The sequence below is a fragment of the Neofelis nebulosa genome, chromosome 8, assembly GCF_028018385.1.
Source record: "Neofelis nebulosa isolate mNeoNeb1 chromosome 8, mNeoNeb1.pri, whole genome shotgun sequence".
In the NCBI taxonomy this organism is placed as follows: domain Eukaryota; kingdom Metazoa; phylum Chordata; class Mammalia; order Carnivora; family Felidae; genus Neofelis; species Neofelis nebulosa.
In genome coordinates, this window is record NC_080789.1 from 108,752,540 (window position 1) to 108,772,424 (window position 19,885).

General features: G+C 42.9%; 1 protein-coding gene across 20 annotated transcripts in view; it reads right to left on the reverse strand.

Moving 5' to 3' along the window:
* Positions 1-19,885, reverse strand: part of MICAL3 (microtubule associated monooxygenase, calponin and LIM domain containing 3) — a 235,862-nt gene that overhangs the window by 208,123 nt on the left and 7,854 nt on the right. For 7 of the 20 annotated variants that reach the window (XM_058744280.1, XM_058744273.1, XM_058744279.1 and 4 more), the window contains exon 1: positions 9,395-9,571. The exons of 1 other annotated variant lie outside the window; for it this stretch is intronic. The gene's annotated coding sequence lies outside the window, so the exon portion shown is untranslated. Of the gene's footprint in view, positions 1-9,394; positions 9,574-19,885 lie in introns of those variants that run through there. 12 more of the 20 variants (XM_058744275.1, XM_058744286.1, XM_058744283.1 and 9 more) reach the window with 5 other exon arrangements.

Consider the following 19,885-nt stretch of genomic DNA (forward strand, 5'->3'; position numbering starts at 1 on the left):
GTGTTCATGTTCCTAACCACTACACATTTTGGTGTTTTAAAAAAAAATTTTTTTAATGTTTATTTATTTTTTTTTTTTTTTAGGGAGAGGGAGAGAGAGAGAGATTAGCAGGGGAGGGGTAGAGAGAGATGGAGACACTTCAGATGGAGAATCTGAAGCAGGCTTCAGGCTCTGCAATGTCAGCACAGAGCCCGACCCGGGACTCAAGCTCACGAACCATGAGATCATGACCTAAGCCAAAGTCAGACGCTCAACCGACTGAGCCACCCAGGTGCCCCCACATTTTGGTTTTTTAAATCTAATTTAGCTTCACTATTCACCAGCTGAGAGGTATCAATCAGGCAGGTCACCTCACATCACTGAGCCTCATGTTTCCCAACCTGTTAAGTGGGCACCATATACTTAACTGTTGTTAAGGATTAAAGGAGAGGGGTGCCTGGGTGGCTCAGTCGGTTGAGCATCCAACTTCGGCTCAGGTCATGATCTCACAGCTTGTGGGTTCAAGCCCCATGTCGGGTTCTGTGCTGACAGCTCAGAGCCTGGAGCCTACTTCAGATTCTGTGTCTCCCTCTCTCTGCCCCTAACCCACCTGCATTCTGTCTCTGTCTCTCTCAAAGATAAATATTTAAAAAAATTGTTTTTAAAGGATTAAAGGAGATAATGTCATAAGTGTATATATAAAGTAGACTCCTGCTATATTAGTTCCTTTCCCACCTGTCCCATACTTCAGCATAAGTAAGGCTTTTAGCCAACCCCCTTGGCCTGCTTCAGTCTACTAGCAGGGAACAATCTATATATGCTTCACTCTGGAGTTTCTTGCCTTTCTACCTATGCCCAAACGTTTGGGCCTCATGAAAGCCAGCAAAAATAACCTGAGACAAGCATAAAAGGAAACTGTACATGGAGCCAAGTGAGGTACCACAGACAGAAATGGTCCAGATGAATCCTGGCACGCAAATGAATACTGCATGAGCAAAAGCTGGCCAGTTGGGCGTAACCAGGATGCACACTGACTGACAGTCATAACAGCAGCTGATTCTGCCTCCCACACCAACAAGCCTGGATGATAGGCCTGAGAGCCTGTAAAGACAGAGCCCAGTAACATCTGTGACTCTGAGGCTGGATGTATACCGGGGGAGGGAGAAAGCCAGGCAGGTAAGTGACATACAGTCATTTCCACCAATGGTGGAAGATCAGACTGCCTGAAAAAGTTGTATGTAGAAAAGTAAAATTTCAAAACCCTACAGAGGGAATTCTGTTGCAAAATTCCTTTGCTGTGATGAATTAAATTTAAAGCCAAGGAATACAGACACAGACTATTATATTTTGGAGATCAATCCAATTTCCATACATCAAGTTTGCTTAAAGCAAGAGATACCTTTAAGCAGATGAACCCTACTCTGGAGTCATTGGTCATGAACAGAAAGAACTTTTCATTAGCTGCACATGAAAGAGTCCTAAATGTTATTACCAAACTGAGTCAACTCAATTTCCAGGAGAGATAAGTAATTTCTACTTGAATGGATCTGATTATAGTGATCCAAAGGTCTTATAAAAGATTAAAACACAAGCAAAAACTGTATGTAAGCCTAACAAGCAATATGAAGCCCTATTAGGCCTTTTCCACAATATATCAATTTCCAAGTATAGCATATGACAAAGAGATACTTAAGAAAGATGGAGGAGTAGGAGGGCTGGCAGATACCAACCACCACAAGGCTACCACTGAGTGCCCAGGTCACTATTGGCACAGTAATGTGGTCCTAGAGTTAGAAAGGAGTCATAGTGGCAGCATGGTCTGATCTAATTCCCAAAACATTGGTAAAGCATCTCCATGCCCAGGACTGCTCCTTCCCCTACTAGAACACCTGGAAAGGGCACAGCCCAGCAGCATGCTCCTCTAGCAAGGGAGAACATATACATCCAAGCAAGTCACCAAATGACTACACAAGGATAAGCACACCAAACTCAACAGATCCACAGTAGTGACGGGCCTAACGGCAACCTGCAGGAAAGGGAGGTGGCCCCAGCTGAGGGGCTGCAAAGAGATCCTCTGTTTGCTAAAACACAAACATTCCAGAAACAATAGCCACAGGGGGTAGGTAAATTTCAGAAATTCTCAACCTTATGTGCATGAAATTAACAAAACTGAATCAAAAAGAAATATTTTGTCAGTAAATATAAATTTTCTTACCACTCCATGTTCAGGGATCCCTGGCCAGTTAAGTGACTTATCCCAACACACTATCTAGTTTTCTGCATTTGTGTCTGCCTGCCCTGGAAATATGGTGACCTCTTGCTGGCAGACATTGTTTTAATACCTGGCACTTGCTTTATTACATAGTAGTTACTCAATAAATGCGTACTGAAACCAAGTCCCAGTGTGTAACCTAAAACTCTTAGGTTCTCAAACTTCTTGGTTCCCCAGCTCCCTTAAGGTGGTTGAGGTCCATGGACTTCTTTGTGCTCCACCAAGCTCACTGAAGCTAGATACACAGGGTGCAATAAATCCTAGGGGCTGTTGCCATCTCATGAACTTCTTTCTCCTGCCCAACACTGTCTTTTTCTTCCCCATTTTCTCTTCCTTTTGCTCCCTCAACATTTCACCCTATAATGAGGTGATTTAGAGTTATCCAGCCTCTACAACTTATTGGGTTTATGGACCTTACCCTCTCTGGAGCAGTTTCCTATCATAAAATAGGAGTGACAGTACTTACCTTAAGACTTAAGAAATGATGTGTGCATATTAAAGCAGTTGGCACAGTGTATATAGCCCATAGTAACACTCAGTAAATAACAGCTATTACTACATAATTGTCCACAGGACTCACTTGCCTAAAGATACTTAAAATGCCAAAGGCAGAAAGTTGATTTTTTTTCCCCTTCCTCTGCAAGTCTGGTTTTGAGAAAAACCTGTTTTGGAAACAAACTGACACATGTCCATGTCACTGGTCACACTATTTCCCTTTTCCTTTTTCACAGGGAAATAATGACTTTGATCAGTTATGACCAAACTGGGTAAAAGGTTCTGTTCCAAACATGGTTAGGACCCCAGACTAATTTATTTAAGTAAATGAAATTAAAATTATCCACTCCCCCTCCACTGCTTGTGCTCTGCCTCTCAAAAATAAATAAATGTTAAAAAAGAATTAAAAAAAAAAGGGGGGGGGGCGCCTGGGTGGCTCAGTTGGTTGAGCGTCTGACTTCAGCTCAGGTCATGGTCTCCAGTTCATGAGTTCAAGCCCCATGTTGGGCTCTGTGCTAACAAACAGCTCAGAGCATGGAGCCTGCTTCAGATTCTGTACCTCTCTCTTTCTCTCCCCCTCCCCTGCTCATGCTCTGCCTCTCTCTGTCTCTCAAAAATAAATAAAAGTTAAAAAAAAATTTTTTTTAATCAGCCATAAAGCTAGGGCAATGAGAGTGTTGCTTAAGTTCTAGGTCTTGGGAATAAGCAACCCATGCCAAGACAAAAGGTAGAGGAGGGAAAGGAAAGGGTTCCTCATCTTTTCTAGAAGTAGAGCTGTCATCAGCATTCTTTCCAGATCCCATGATCCAGCCCCTAAGTCCCTGAAGACTCTTATACTGTCCTAGGTATCACTTCTTGGAAGCCCACCTGGGCCTGTGTTCTCTAAATGCTTCAAAATTACCTTCTCTGACTCTGCCCCAATTTTAAAGGAAGAAGCCAGTTAACCTAAATACATCTCTCCTGTAGCATTTCAGATTAGTAACTTAAAAGTAAGAACAGGGTTAAATGTGAAAATGAAGGGGAGGTTGGAAGAGAGGAAAGGTGACCCTCAGGATGGAGAAAACTTCCAGGTGCAAGTTTACTCAAGTCAGCGGCCCTTCACTGGTCCATGAGAGCACAAGTCTGAAACCAAATGCCTAAGTCTGAAGTCTGTCTCCACCACTTTCTAACTGAGACACTCAGTAAGTCACTGCTCCCTGTGCCTTGGCTTCCTCATGTACAAAGCAGGAATCGTAACAGTACCTATCCTCCAAGGTTGCTGTGAGGACTGAATGAGTTCATCCATGTGGAGCCTGATACACAATTTGTCTCTCTGTCTGTGCTGCTACCACTGCTAATGTCATTATCATCATGATGCTACCTTCCTCACTTCTTTTCCTTTTCCACTCACAAACCCAACAATTCTCAATCACAAGGCAGCTCTGGTGGTAGAGGTGGTCAAAATGGGGGGAAGATGGGGAGGAGTGCAGTCGATTTTACAAGTCAGTGTTTTGTGGAAGCAGTCTGTGCTGAAGGTTTGTTGTAACCCAGAGGGGCTACAGCATCTAGGAGTAATACCGCCTACTCTTTTTTTTTTTTTTTAATATTTATTTAATTTTTGAAGACAGACAGAGAGAGACAGAGAGAGACAGACAGAGTGTGAGCAGGGGAGGGTCAGAGAGAGAGGGAGACACAGAATCTGAGGCAGGCTCCAGGCTCCAAGCTGTCAGCACAGAGCCAGACATGGGGCTCACACTCACGAACCATGAGATCATGACCTGAAGTCAGCCACTTAACCGACTGAGCCACCCAGGTGCCCCAAGTTATTGGCTACTCTTAATGTTCCCTTTGGATTACTCTGCTCCTCCTGTCTTCCTAAGCTCCAACACTACCATAGGAAAGTCCTCCCCAAACTCAAGCCTCCTCCATACTTTACTTAAATCAACAGAAGAGAAGCAGGGCAAGAGAGAGGGCAAGGCTGGGACCAAAGTTTCACTTTGCCTTTCAGTTATTATTTATTTTAAAGTAGTAAGGAAGTCAATAAAAGCTACTAGTTAACCACCGGCTGTCTCTCTCCTTCCAGAGTTAACCAAACCATATTCTTCACTGGATATACAATATACAAAAAAAGGACAGACCTCTGTAGACCCATCTAATGCAGAAAGACGCCTTTCCTGGTTTTCATTCACATACCAAGACATGCTCACTTCTCCCTGCTGTGACAGACAGAGCAGGCCCTGCAAGAGGGATGCAGGGAGACATAGCTGTTCTTACCACAGAACTTAATACTCAGCAGAAGCTCCTGTCCTTCTGCCTCTCAGCAAGGTACAGACCAACAGTCCTACTTCTCCCTTCTGTAATCTGATTACCACTGCTTTCCTTTTTTTGTAAGTTGTGGCAATTTTCTCTCCTCTGGGAAATTCTGACTTGCCAATGACAAAAAGTCAATGAATTACAGGGTTTGGGGTGATAAGTTTCCCTGTCCTACCTCCCCAGTTTCTTGATGACTATAAACCTTCATAGCCAAGACAGCTAAAGCCCACACCAAGAAAACAAGTCATGTACTGCTGAGCCCACAGGGGTAGGGGTGTTCTATTCATTGGTGTATCCCAAGCATCTTGGAGCCTGACACCCTCCACGATTCCACCCAATTCCACAGAATCAGAGCTGAATTCTGAAAAGTGGAACCAAAGATGGGGGGTGGGGTGGGGGAGGGGATAGAAGGAAGGGGAAGTCCACAAAGAGTTTAGGTAAAACTCCAAACAATATCCCCACCATTCCCACAACGTACTGTATTGTTTGAGGAAGCTAAAGACTGAAAAGGAATCAGATTTTCAACTTTGCCATCTAAAGGAGAAACTGAGAGCCTAATACTACACAGATTCTAGCCCAGTCCTGCTGTGCCTCCTGGTTTACAATTTCAACCCACAGCTTAAGTTAAAAAGCCTGGGTACTAAAGACATCCCCTGTGTTAGAATATCACAAATTTCCTGTCAACAAACCACCTTGATTCTCTCTTTCCCTATTCTCCCCTTTTGGCCTTAATAAATACTTCGTACTCTCCAAATATAGATGCTTTTTCAGCTCTGATTATGTTTTCTACAGTAATGACCCTCCACCTGGCTAGAGGAATATTTGTGGTACAAGAAAACTCCAGGATGTGAAAACTTTACTTCAGTGAAAAATAAAGCCCCAGTACAATCACAGCTCATCAGGTCCCAGGCACCAGCAACAGGAATTAGGGACTCTGACGTCTGCTCCTTAGTCACCACTAAAGCATGGGAGTTACGAGCACACACTTTGAAATCAGACAGCCCAGGTCTGAGTGCCAGCCCTGCTTTCTGTCACTCCTTTGACCTAGGGTCTCATCAAACCCTAGTTCATTATCTATAAAACTGGGGGTAATAATAAGCCCTACCTTGTATACTGTTGTGAGGAATAAATGAGGTAATATACATAAAGTACCTAGCGCAGACTCCCATACTTAAGCACTCAATAAGCATCAACTATCCGTAGCTGTCTAGCAAATCAGAAAAGCACAATGGTCTGTTATCTTTAAGTCCGTCAAGTTCCCAAAAAAAGAAAAAAAAGTGGGGGTTTTTCCCTACAAAAGTATCAATTAAATGTAATATAAGAAGGAAAACTAAATTCAAATCCAGTTCAGGCCCCAACTCACTTGCAACTGAGAGCAAATTATGTCACCTCCACTTTCTCATCTATAAAATGGGAATAATAAACTGTACTAAACTCTGAACATCTCATAGACAAGTAAGAATCTATGAGATAAAAGGCAATGAAAAAGCTGGGGTTTGCCTAGGTGGCTCAGTTGGTTAAGCGTCCAACTTCGGCTCAGGTCATGATCTCATGAGTTCAAGCCCTGCATCGGGGTCTGTGCTGACAGCTCAGAGCCTGGAGCCTGCTTCATATTCTGTGTCTCCCTCTCTTTCTGCCCCTCCCCCATTCATGCTTGGTCTCTCTCCTTCAAAAATAAACAAACATTTAAAAAAAAAAAAAAAAGGCAATAAGGAGGCTTTTACTTCTACAAAGAAAAAATAAGTGAATCCAGAGTATGATTATTATTAAAATGTCACACCCAATATTATTGGACATAAATAAACCAGTGACATTTCTTTCTCTTTCAAGAACATCAGGTTTGATAGCCTTTTAATCTGCTCACAATGAGCCTGCTAAAGCAGGAAGAAGTAAAAGGCTTCTTCTTATAAAGCCCACCAAATCTAAGACTGTGCCCCTGTCTGTTGGTCAAGCTTCAAGCATCCTGGGCCATTTCTCAGGCACCAGTGTCAGAAGAAATTAGAAAAGGTTTTTAGTCCCACTTGACATGTTAAACCAACAACAACCAAAATCCTTATCTGCAGGATGACTGCTCAAAAGACCCAAGAAAGGGTCAATTCTGACCACCACTTTCTCTCCTATACTGAGTGGTTTAAAATGTAATATGTGAGCTGGGAAGAAGAACTCAATTTTTTCCTTGTTTGATTTTTACTTTTAGGTCCAGGCATTGAGTTTCATTTTTAACTTACTATAAAAATTGTGGTGTTAGAGTTAGAGGTTAAGGTGGGAAGGGAGGGTGGCTAATTTTCCTAACTTAAGAAGGAAGCGTGCAAAACTGCATCCGATTCATCAACCACATGTCTGTCTCCCAAACCCAAAGAGGGAAAAAAAAAATTTATCTACTTTTATTAATCATCTACTATATGCCAGGCACTGAACTAAGTATATGTATTATTCCAAAGCCCATTTTCTCTCCCACATCTACAAACACCATGAAGCAGTCCTCACTGAATGGGAACCATCCCAATTGGGGGTAAAAAAATCACAGTCTGACAAACAAGTTCTAGACATTTCAAAGGTTAGTGTTGTGAACACACAAAGAAATCTTGGATAGGAACAAGGTCCCAGTTCCTAAAGATTCTTTGCAAGAGGAATACTCAAACTATGTTTTTCCACTAATTCTGGAATTAACTTGAAGCTATTTAATACACTATCCAAAAAGTTTAAGAATTTTTAAAAATGAAGCACAAGAAGAACTCACTGTAGGGCTAAAACAACCTAAGCCAAATTACTGACCTGAGAGTACATTTAACAATCAAATATAGAATTTATAATATCCTCTTAAAGGATCTTTACAGATGTGCTCACAAGAGAAAGCAACCACAATGAACTGGCATCTGTACGGCCAGGTAATGAGAGGGCAAAGCCTTCCTGCTGGCAGCAGCAATTCAAAGTGAGATATTCTCACTATAAAACCCAACTCATTCTCACCCTTGGGGTACAAAGCCATCATCCTAAATGATTGTCTACATAGCAAACTGTCAGATGGGACCAAATACACACTGATGTTCCGATGTGTAAATGCCATTCTCTCCATCTACAACTCTCGAAAAAAGAAAAAAGTAATAAGCCTTAAAAAGGACACTTTTCACAACTGACCTTTGCATTAATGCACTTTATATTAACCATAGTTAATGTCTGTGTTAAACACTAACGTTAAAAGAACATAATTGTGTTCTGTATTCTTGGAACGCTTTCCCTGAATTAAGACTCTGGAGAAAAATCAGCCAAAATATAGGGCTAATCCATGCCCCCTAATGGGATGAGGTAGAGGCCTTGCCTGAGGAGCCCAACAAACAATTGTGATGACTAGTTTACCATCCATGCCAGAACCTGCAAAGCTAAGGCTATCACCACGTCTGGCTTTCTGCTAACAGAAAGTGAGCCTCTGGTCTGTGTATAGGGCTCCTTAGGGTGATTTTTAAACTAGCAATTTTCAGCGTACCAACAGACCTCCAATAACGCTATCACCTTGTAAGGCAGTTAGGCAAGGGGTGGGGGTGGGGGGGCGGTGGCTCATAGATAAGTGACGTATGTGGCTGCCATCATCTCAACCAGTCCAACACTACCATAAGAAAATAAAAGGGAAAAGCACTTCATGGTTCTCTCGTGGTCACCTGACCATAGCGACTCAGCAGCCCATACTCATCCCCCTGCTAGACTCCCGATCAAGGGTATCAGGGCAAGATCTACCCTCGGGATGCAGGCACTTGCCCAGCCACGGTGCGACAGAGGAGCCCCATACCTCAGCTCCAGTGGAAAGCCAATGGCCCAGGGGCTGGGCTGGGGCGACAGGACAGTGCACACTCCATCCCTAAGCCTCCCGACACCGGTTAAGATAAGAGATCTTCGCTCCCGCCCCCAAAGCTTCCCCAGAAGACTCATTCCAAGCCACTCTCCCACTCACAAATCGCTGGAAGCCTCCCCCTTCCCCTGGCTTTCGCCAGTGCCAAGCTCCCCTGGAACTCTGGGGCCCGCGCGGCCGCACTTGACAGAACATCCAACTCCTGGAGGTCAAGGACAGGGGCAGGGAGGGCCGGTGAAGCGCGAGGAGGGGCTTCCTCGTCGGTCCGCCGCCCCGCTAGGGAAAGGGCTCCAAGGGGCCGCCAGAAGGAGGCGCCAAGCGCCCACGGCGGGTCCCGAGCCCTCCGGGCTGCCCTGGGGAGGGAGGTCTTCAGCTACAGGTCGGGTCGCCGCGGTCGCCTGCTCTAGAGCCGCCCTCTGGGGGCCCCGGAAACCCTGCACTTGGGGCGCTGGTGGAATGAGGCCCCCACGAAACGGTTGGGGCCGATCTGGGTCCCGAAGCCCAGTCCTCACCTCCGTCTCATGCTGGTGTGTCGCTCGGCGCCGGCGTCGCCTGGCCGGCCAGGGCCGCCAAGCCCCGCTCCGGGCCCGCAGCCCCGCAGTCCCGCAGCCCGAGCACGCCAGCCGCAGCGTCCGCACGGGCAACAGCAGCGGCGGCAGCTAAGGCAGCGGCGCCGCCGCTGGTGGCTGGGCGGGCACATGGGAGGGCGGGGGCTGCAGCCCTCGAGCCCTGACCATAGGGCCCCGGCCTCGGGGGCGACAGATCTAAGTGCGCCTCTAAAAATGGCACTTGGTTCCCATCCTTAGGGTTGCTGTTGCTACCGACAGGCTCAGACTTTGCCAGAATCTCATGGTTATATGCAGAAGGTGAAGAAATGAGCTGTCGCCACTCCCTTCCTCCTCTCTACTTCCCCGCATGGTCCATATGGTACATTCCTCAAAGCCAGGCCCGAGAGAGGGAGGATTTGATTGGTTGTGAATCTTGGAAGGGCGCAAGGAGCCACACAAAATGGCCAATGGAAAAGCACGGTGGGCATATCAAACCTGCCAGATGGGGAGAAGAGAGGATGCGTTTAAAGGGACCTTGTTTGTTGCCCTCAGAAGTCACGACAAAACAAAACCAGAATTTTTTTACTAATCCTAGCCAGACCGGAAACAAAGAGATTAGGGGCTCCTCAAATGTTTGGGTTAGACAGCTAAAAGAAAATACGGAGAGAATTGAGCCAGACATGTGTGTGGCTTTGGGTAGGTTACTCCATCTCTCTGCCTCAGTTTCCTCATCTAATCCAATGACAATATTGGACTAGAAGTGATCTCTGATGGGCTTTCTCATATTTTGTGATCCTACAATCCTTTGCATGGGATTAGCAATATTTACATATATTCTTCAATATTCACCATGCTCCACCGTCTTAAAGAACTTTGACCTTTTGGCACCAAATCCTTTATACAGACAGTATAAACCCATCTTTTATGAAGACAAATTCAATATACTTTGTCCCTCCTCTCTTAAAAGCATTCCTCTTATGTGTGGAGAGAACCCCAACTCCCTACTACCCCCAGTATCTCATAATTTCGGCTCTTGCAAGTCACTTCTTCTTCTTCCTTCTCTCTTCATCCACAGCATCAAAGTTTCAATTAATAATTAATTCACCTGTTGAACTGTCCAGAATCCCTGCCAAAGCTTGCTAAAGTCTTCATCAGGTTTGCTGAAGTGCTATCTGAAGTCTCTGGCATGCCATTCAACTATACATGGCCAATTATGCTTTTGGTCATATTACATGTCAAATTCAAGACTTTGAAAACATCCCTTGGGGGCCTAGTCTGCTCTATTTCAGAGCTTTATACTGGCATCTAGGCCTATGTTTTGGCCACCAAACTTCAGACCAACTCCACCTTCATTTTTCAGAACTTTTTGACCTTCCATCATCTGCTCACCCTACATCCACTCAACCTTCTTCCACATTATATGAAGTATTTGGGATATTTTTCTTTTCTTTTCTTTTCTTTTTAATTTTTTAATGTTTATTTATGTTTGAGAGAGAGGGAGACAGAGTATGAGCAGGTGAGGGGTAGAGAGAGAGAGGGAGACACAGAATCGAAGCAGGCTCCAGGCTCTGAGCTGTCAGCACAGAGCCCGACGTGGGGCTCGAACCCACAAACTGTGAGATCATGACCTGAGCTGAAGTTGGACACTTAACCGACCAAGCCACCCAGGAGCCCCTGGGATATTTTTCTAATAAGCTCAACTCTACACCACCCGCCCCCCCAACTCATCCTCCAATTATTTCTCCATGAAACTTTCCCAAGTTGATTAACAGAAGCTGCTAGCTTATAGAGCTCCTATTTCTATTCTGTGCTACCATAATCCTGAGTTTCTGCCCCAATATGCAATTTTTTTCTTTTCTTTTTAAATGGCATTATGGTTTTCTTTATTTTTTAACATTTATTCATATTTGAGAGAGAGAGGCAGAGTGCAAGTGGAGGAGGGGCAGAGAGAGAGATACACACAATCTGAATCATGTTCCAGGCTCTGAGCTGTCAGCACAGATCCCACCCCCCGGGGCTCGAACCCACGAACCACGAGATAATGACCTGAGCCTAAGTCGAATGCTTAACTGACTGAGCCACCCAGGCACCCCTCCAATGTGCAATATTTATTGACATAATTACCTCTCTCATTCATTTACAACAGCAGCTGCTTACATTCATTGAATGCTTACTATGTGCTAAGTACTGTTGGGAAGTGCTCTGCATGTATCATTTCATTTCATCATCACATCAAATCTATGAAGTACTATTATAATTCCTGTTTTGTGGAGAGAAAGTGAGTCTTAGAGAAGCTGATTTGCCCAAGTGCACACAGTAGAGGTCTAACTGTAGTTTCTACCTTCACAACCCCACAGCGCAATACTATCTCCTACTTCTTTTTCTTTTTAAGTTTATTTATGTATTTTGTCAGGGAAGGGCGTGAGTGGGGGAAAGGCAGAGAGGAGAGAGAAAATCCCACGCAGGCTCCGCACTTTCAGCACAGAGCCACAGAGCCTGACATGAGGCTTGAACTCACGAACCCTGAAATCATGACTTGAGCTAAAGTCAAGAGTTGGAGGCTTAACCGACTGAGCCACTCAGGTGTCCCCATCTCCTATTTCATAAGAACCTACTGCATTCTATACAAGAGATAATGTTATACACTTATACCATTTTTTTTACATTTCTATACCTATAAAATCATTTAAGGCTCAAAACAATCATGTCAGGTTAGAGGCAGTTTGTTTGCAGTGAGAAAGAAAACTACAGATCAGAAAGCCTGACCAGTTTGGCTATGGTAACAAGGCTGGTAAGTAATGAAGTCTGGTTTTCCAAATTGTCCATCTTTCCCATTGAAATCCCTGCTTCCTGAGTGAATACAATCTTTTCACATATAACACGTAGAAAACAATTTTAAGCAACACAGGAACAAATAACAGCAAACCCCACACCATGGAATCCAGGGAGAATGGTACCAGTGCTTACCATGGGCAGAAAATAAGTCAAGGAGGGCTTCTACAAAGAGTGAGAAGCACTATGTATTTCTTTCTACTGTCTTATTGTTTATATTTTGTCTCTGAGACTGCCTTTGACACATCTGGCAAATTCAATAGCAAATAGTAACAAAAACTGCCCCCCCCCAACTGCCTAGAGCACCTGGAGATAGAACCAGCACCATGCCTATGAGGAAGGAATTTCTATGTGCAGGGCTGACAGATTCAGGGACGTTTCCAAATTGCTGTTTAGTAAAATATCCTGCTTCACTGACACTTGTAACATAGCCCTGAAAATAGAAGCTGGGCTAATGATTTCATTCTTTTTAAACTGCTGAAATCCTCACAGGGGAGGACACACTGGCAAAATGATGTGAGAGCCAGTAAACTTTTAATGTCAATCAAGAAGCTTGAGCATGGTAATTCTGAAGCCAATACTTGTGGTGCTCATTGCCTGGTCCAGAACTAATCAGTCCAGTTAATTTTCACTCCCATTGTTCTCCTGACTTTTCTTATCTCCACAGAGCATTTAAATGCACTTATCTAAATGCTTTATTTATGCACTTTAACATTTAGTGGGCACCTACTATGAGCAAAGGACCATCAGATTGTTTGGGGTTATCCTGATGGATCATACATGAAGTTTATTAAGTGGAGAAGGTGATAAACAGCAGATCCACTTGGTGAGGAATGGATCAACCTGAACTCCTGAAAAAGTGTGTGATAGGATTCCATCCCCAGTCTAATTGCAAGCTCATGTTGGAAGGCCCATCCTCTAGAATAGGATGAGGACCACTGGGCTGAATTCTGGGCGAGGGCAGGGGTGGGAGAGATGGGCATATGTATTGGGGAGGAAGGTGGAGAAATGTAGGGTACCCAGAAATAACTAGACATGTATAAAACAGTAGGGGCAATAATATCAATCCGTAATTTGGGCATTAGAAGAATTGTCTATTCTGTCTTACTTTAAGAAAGTATTTTTTTCTGATTTCAAAAGTAATACATGTTCATTGTTTAAAAAAATTTTAATACAGAAAAGTACAAAAAATTTAAAATTACCCATTACCCTTAACAGCATTTCACTTACTATTGTAACGTATTTTCCTATGTTTTCTTTGTGTATGTGTCTTCTTTTTTTGTATGTATCTTTTTTTTTTTAGTTTATTTATTTATTTTGGGAGAGGGAGAGAGAGAGAAAGCAAGTGGGGGAGAGGGGTAGCGAGAGAGGGAGAGGGAGAGATTCCCAAGAAGGGTCCACACTTAGCACAGAGCTGAATGTAGGGCTTGATCACACAGCCATGAGCTGAAATTAAGAGTTGGTCACTTAACAAACTGAGCCACCCAGGTGCCCCTGTATGTATCTTTTAAATAAAATTTGACCAAACTGTTCTGCAGTCTACTTTCTCCTTAACAATAGACTAGGAATTTTCCCATGCCAATAATTCTAATTCATGATTTTAAGTGGCTGCACTTTAAGGGGCTATACTTTAAGTTATTTAACCAAGATTTTACTTCCAGTCATTGATTATTTCCAATTTTTCATTATTATATGTAACTTCAAGGATTATTCATATATGTAAATGTTTATATATGTTTATGATTATTTCCTAGTATTTCTAGAAATAGAATTCCTTGGTCAAAAACATGCACTTTTTTTTATTTTTATTTTTTTTATCTTTTAAAGTTTATTTATTTTGTTTATTTTGGTTTTTTTAATATATGAAATTTATTGTCGAATTGGTTTCCATACAACACCCAGTGCTCATCCCAAAAGATGCCCTCTTCAATGCCCATCACCTCCCCTCCCCTCCCTCTCATGCCCCATCAACCCTCAGTTTGTTCTCAGTTTTTAACAGTCTCTTATGCTTTGGCTCTCTCCCACTCTAACCTCTTTTTTTTTTTCCTTCCCCTCCCCCATGGGTTTCTGTTAAGTTTCTCAGGATCCACATAAGAGTGAAACCATATGGTATCTGTCTTTCTCTGTATGGCTTATTTCACTTTGCATCACACTCTCCAGTTCCATCCACGTTGCCACAAAGGGCCAGATTTCATTCTTTCTCATTGCCATGTAGTACTCCATTGTGTATATAAACCACAATTTCTTTATCCATTCATCAGTTGATGGACATTTAGGCTCTTTCCACAATTTGGCTATTGTTGAGAGTGCTTCTATAAATATCGGGGTACAAGTGCTCCTGTGCATCAGTACTCCTGTATCCCTTGGGTAAATTCCTAGCAGTGCTATTGCTGGGTCATAGGGTAGGTCTATTTTTAATTTTTTGAGGAACCTCCACACTGTTTTCCAGAGTGGCTGCACCAGTTTGCATTCCCACCAACAGTGCAAGAGGGTTCCCGTTTCTCCACATCCTCTCCAGCATCTATAGTCTCCTGATTTGTTCATTTTGGCCACTCTGACTGGCGTGAGGTGATATCTGAATGTGGTTTTGATTTGTATTTCCCTGATGAGGAGCAACGTTGAGCATCTTTTCATGTGCCTGTTGGCCATCCGGATGTCTTCTTTAGAGAAGTGTCTATTTATGTTTTCTGACCATTTCTTCACTGGATTATTTGTTTTTTGGGTGTGGAGTTTGGTGAGCTTTTTATAGATTTTGGATACTAGCCCTTTGTCAGATATGTCATTTGCAAATATCTTTTCCCATTCCATTGGTTGCATTTTAGTTTTGTTGATTGTTTCCTTTGCTGAGACATGCACATTTTTAAATGTTTCATTTATATCGCCAAATTGTCTCTCAGGAAGTTTACACCAGTTACTTTCTCACCAGCAAGGTATGTTGGGGCTATTTCTCTGAACCCTCAACAATCCTGGGCATTTGTCTTCTTTTGTAATCCTTGTCAGTTTGACAGATGAAAAACATCTCGTTGTATAAATTATTATAGTGTGTATTTTTACCTACCAAGGTAATAAATATGGATTTTTCCTTTCAAGTGTCCTGGAATTAAACCACAAAATGAGTGTTTCCCTTTTCCTCATTCAACCATTCTTCTCCCAAATCCCTGAAAAACTATAGAAAAATCAGAGTAGAATCTGCCAAATGATCAATGCTCAAACAAACTCAGTATCATTTCACCTGAACCAATAAAAAAGGTAGTGGAACAGATGGCTCAAAATAACACATAAACCTATACATTATAACTTTGAAATGGGTAACAAATCCATGCATAGAAACTTTTTCAACTAAAACGGATACCAGTGACCCAAGTTATACTTACTACTGGCTAATATTAAAATCAGTTTGAGGGGCATCTGGGTGGCTTAGTTGGGTAAATGTCCAACTTAGGCTCAGGTCATGATCTCATGGTTTGTGGGTTTGAGCCCTGCATTGGGTTCTGGGCTGACAGCTTGGAGTCTGGAGCCTACTTCAGATTCTGTGTTTCCCTCTGTCTCTGCCCCTCCCCACTCCTCTCTCTCAAAAATAAACATTTAAAAATAACAATAAAATACAATCAATTTGAGTTTCTTCAACAATGCCCAATTCTGTGATGGGGACAAGTCCAAGATGGGCCAATCTGGCAGTCCATCCTCTGTATTGAGTGGCTGACTAATCCACTCAATATTACTCTCAGCTCTTGCTTAGCTTTCTTGTCCCTTGGCTTTATCTTTGTTTTGTGGTTGACCTTTACATGATCTCCTTTTCTCCAGCCATCAACAAGCCTAATATCCCATTAAAGAATTTACCCCTCCCCCATTCTCAGTGTAGTTTGCTGGTATTGATCACAACCCTTCTCTGGACTTGAAGTGGGATACAGATAGCTCTGGGAGCTGCTAGCAGCCATCTGGGGCCATGAGGTAGACCTGGCCTGCAAGAGGAACAAACCAGAAGGAGTGGAGTTGAGAAATGGAGAGAGGTAGAGCTGGACCTGGTCTCATCTGTGAGCCCTGAATCAAGTCTCATGGGAAGCCAGTTATATGAAACAGTAATTAAGCCCTATTTTTTAACTTAGATCAGGTCACCTTTCTCTCATGGCAAAGAAAAAAAATGCTTACTGAAACACTGGCTGTGGATGGATTCTGTAGTTCAATAGGAACTCAGCCCAAGTACTACAAATATCACACCCATTACTGCCACTAGTTCAGTTCATCATGACCCCCAGAGGTGTTTAGCTTTAAGGCAGCTCCAGGGATATCCCAAGCTACATGTAGCCTAAAGTCTCCTAGGATTCCTTGGACAGGCTCAGAGGCCTATCTTCTCTATCTATAGGATAAGAGAGTAAAGAGAGAGGAAGAAGATGATTTGATACAATTTTCATTCCTGGGCTACATGCATTGTCATATGGCCCTATGAAGACATGAGGATGTGAAAAGCTTGATGTCCTTGCTTCTCTCCTCTTCTACACCAAAGACTGGGTTGAAACAACAGTCTTTTGGAGAAAAGCCAAGGGGACCATGGACTGGGATGTCCCAGAGCTGGAAGACATCCTGGGTTCTGGGGTTTATCCCTAGGCTAACATTTCATAGTAGGTTACAAAAATAGATTTTTTAAATCTAACTAATTCTTGATTTGCAAGTTTCACCATCCCAGGAAAAATGAAGTTTAAATGCAACTTGAAAAGTTTGCAAATCTACTTTTGCATTAATTTTCCACAATACAATGTCAAAAAATTAAGAAGTGTTTGTCCCACGTCATTGGTATGTATGTTCTGTAATCAGAAATTCTAAGTATGAGCAAGCAAAAACCAAGACAGTCTATAGAAGAAATCTCTAGTCACCAGAGTTGCTGCAAAATAATATCTAGAATTACCACACTCTATCATCACAATAGAGTTTCCTAGAATCATAATGTAACTTTGAAGAAGGCTTTTCCCTAATCCAACTCAGACCAAGTTCTTGAAAGTCTCTAGGAAGCACAGCAAATCTTGCTGTGTTTTACGTGTGTGTGTGCATACATATATGCATACCCTTGTGATTGGTTCCTTTTGCAGTGAGGAGGGATAGAAGCTGTCTTTCCAATTCTACCTTCCTTTGCTGCTCACAGTGCTCTTAAAAATAAAAACATCAGGGGCGCCTGGGTGGCTCAGTGGGTTAAGCAGCCAACTTCGGCTCAGGTCATGATCTCGCGGTCCGTGAGTTCGAGCCCCGCGTCGGGCTCTGTGCTGACAGCTCAGAGCCTGGAGCCTGTTTCAGATTCTGTGTCTCCCTCTCTCTGACCCTCCCCGTTCATGCTCTGTCTCTCTCTGTCTCAAAAATAAAAGTAAACATTAAAAAAAAATTTAAAAAAATAAATAAAAAAAATAAAAACATCAGCTTCAATATTCCATAAGGCATAGGTCAAGTTCAGTCCACTTGGGTTATATTTGAATAGGACTTATTTTACACAGCTCTGTTTTCAATTGTGAAAGAGAAAAAAATAAAAGGAATTGAGAAAAGAGAAAAGAGGGGAGAGAGCATATGATACTGCACGTTTAGGAAGTGGAATAATGATAGAAGATGCCCTGAGAAAGCCTCAGAATGGAACCAACAAACTTGAAACTGCTGGTATACAAACTGGTATTTTTTAGATTTAAGAGAACACATGCAAATGGATCAGCTCTTTATTTTTACCTTATTTGATTTTATTTTTGAGAGAGAGAGCATGTGAGCAGGGAGAGGGGCAGAGGGAGAGAGAAAGAATCTTAAGCAGGCTCCACAACCAGCGTGAGATTATGACCTGAGCTGAAACCAAGAGTCAGATGCTTAACTGACTGCACCACCTATGCACCACTTTTTTCTTTCTCTCTCTCTTTCTTTCTTTCTCTTTCTTTCTTTCTTTCTTTCTTTCTTTCTTTCTTTCTTTCTTTCTTTCTTTCTTTCTTTCTTTCTTTCTTTCTTCCTTTCCTCCTTTCTTTTCCTTTCCTCCTTTCTCTCTCTCTCTCTCTCTTCCTAGAGCGTGTGGATCAGCCTTTTACAGAGAAGGAAAAGATGTCAAATCTACCTTTGTCCAGTGCCTACTGAGGGAATATACAGGATCCCAAATCCTCCTTATTCCCGCTTGAGGTCATTGAAGTTCTGTTTGATTTAAGCTTCCGATTCTTTTTCATTAATTCATCATGTTATGGGCAAGGCACTTGTAGGTACCGATGGCATTCCAAGATCAAGTAGACATAGGGTCTTGACCGCAAGGAGCTAACAATAGGGCAGGGAAAGTGAGACACAGATAGAAAATGGACTTTGCCAGGTGGAAAGTACTATCTTGTGATACTAAGAAGGCTTCCATTTAAGAGATCAGGGAAGTTTTATGGCAGGGTTATTTGAGTGGTCCCTCAACAGGGAGGTATAGAAAAAGGCATTCCAAGAAGTGAGGCCCCTTTTCCCCTTGTTCCAGTTCCTACATGCAGAGAAGAATCAGCGATTCCTCCCTCCCCTCGCCCAACCTTATCAGAGCTTTTTGGAAGCACCTCAGTGCCCCACAGGGGAAGCAGATTGAAGTTTAAAAAGAAACATAATTTGAAAGGATAAATATTAACATGTGAACATCTAGGTGGAGAGAGGGATGGGTGGAGTTTGAGTTTATCTTCTTTTTGCTTATTTGTGCACTTTCATTTTGGGAAAGAATGGACTATGGAATGTACTTTTGTAATGAGAAAAAATAAAAACAATTTAAAAACATCAACCCCACTCCCCCCCAAAAAGAAGAGAAAAGGAACAAGAAGAGCATCCACATCTTTTCACATTTAATGGTATTTTGAGTCCTCTTACCTCTCCATGATCACAGGTCTTTAGTATTGCCAGAGTTTCGTCCTGCTTGGAAACCCAGCCTGTATGCATCAACCAGAGCTGCACCATGTTTCAGAGCTGCCTCCGGAGAGTATGTCATGGAAAAATCATTGGCTTTAATAATACCAGAGGCAGTGAAATAAAATTTTGGGCCAGAGGTCCCTAACCTCATCTAAAAGAGAAGTTACTTTCATTTTCTGCCAATCTTGAATTTCTGACAGTGAAAGCCTTAGGAATGAGTGGGGACAGAAGATAGCTGAGGGTCACCACTATTGACTCCATCTCCTGCCTGCTTGCTGGGAAGCCTTGTTTAATTTGGGAGGAAGAAACGGGGTACAAGCCGAGTCGAGACTATGTAATGGCAGGTGATCTGAAAGTTCTATTGTATAAGCTTAAGCTTTGCTACTGGTGTGTCACTAATGGGTGCCACATAGTGATGGCCTCAGCTCTCAGGGCTGCCTGGTAGGACCAGGAATGGCCAGAGCCTCCCATCAAGCCTCCTCCTGTGGGAGTACCTTGTCAGTTCACCCCAGGGTACTGGTCAAATACCATCTTCTATGTGTATCATAACTTGGCACACATACAGAAAACACTGAGATATAATTTCAATATGTAATGTTACACTACAATTTACTAGTCTGGAGTGGCTGTCTTATGAAAAGTGATGTGAAAACAACAACAGCAAGCATTCACAGAGCTGTTCCTTTGTTCCAGGTCCTAGGATGCTTGATGCATTAATTCCGTGGTGGATATCACCAGCTTTTGCCT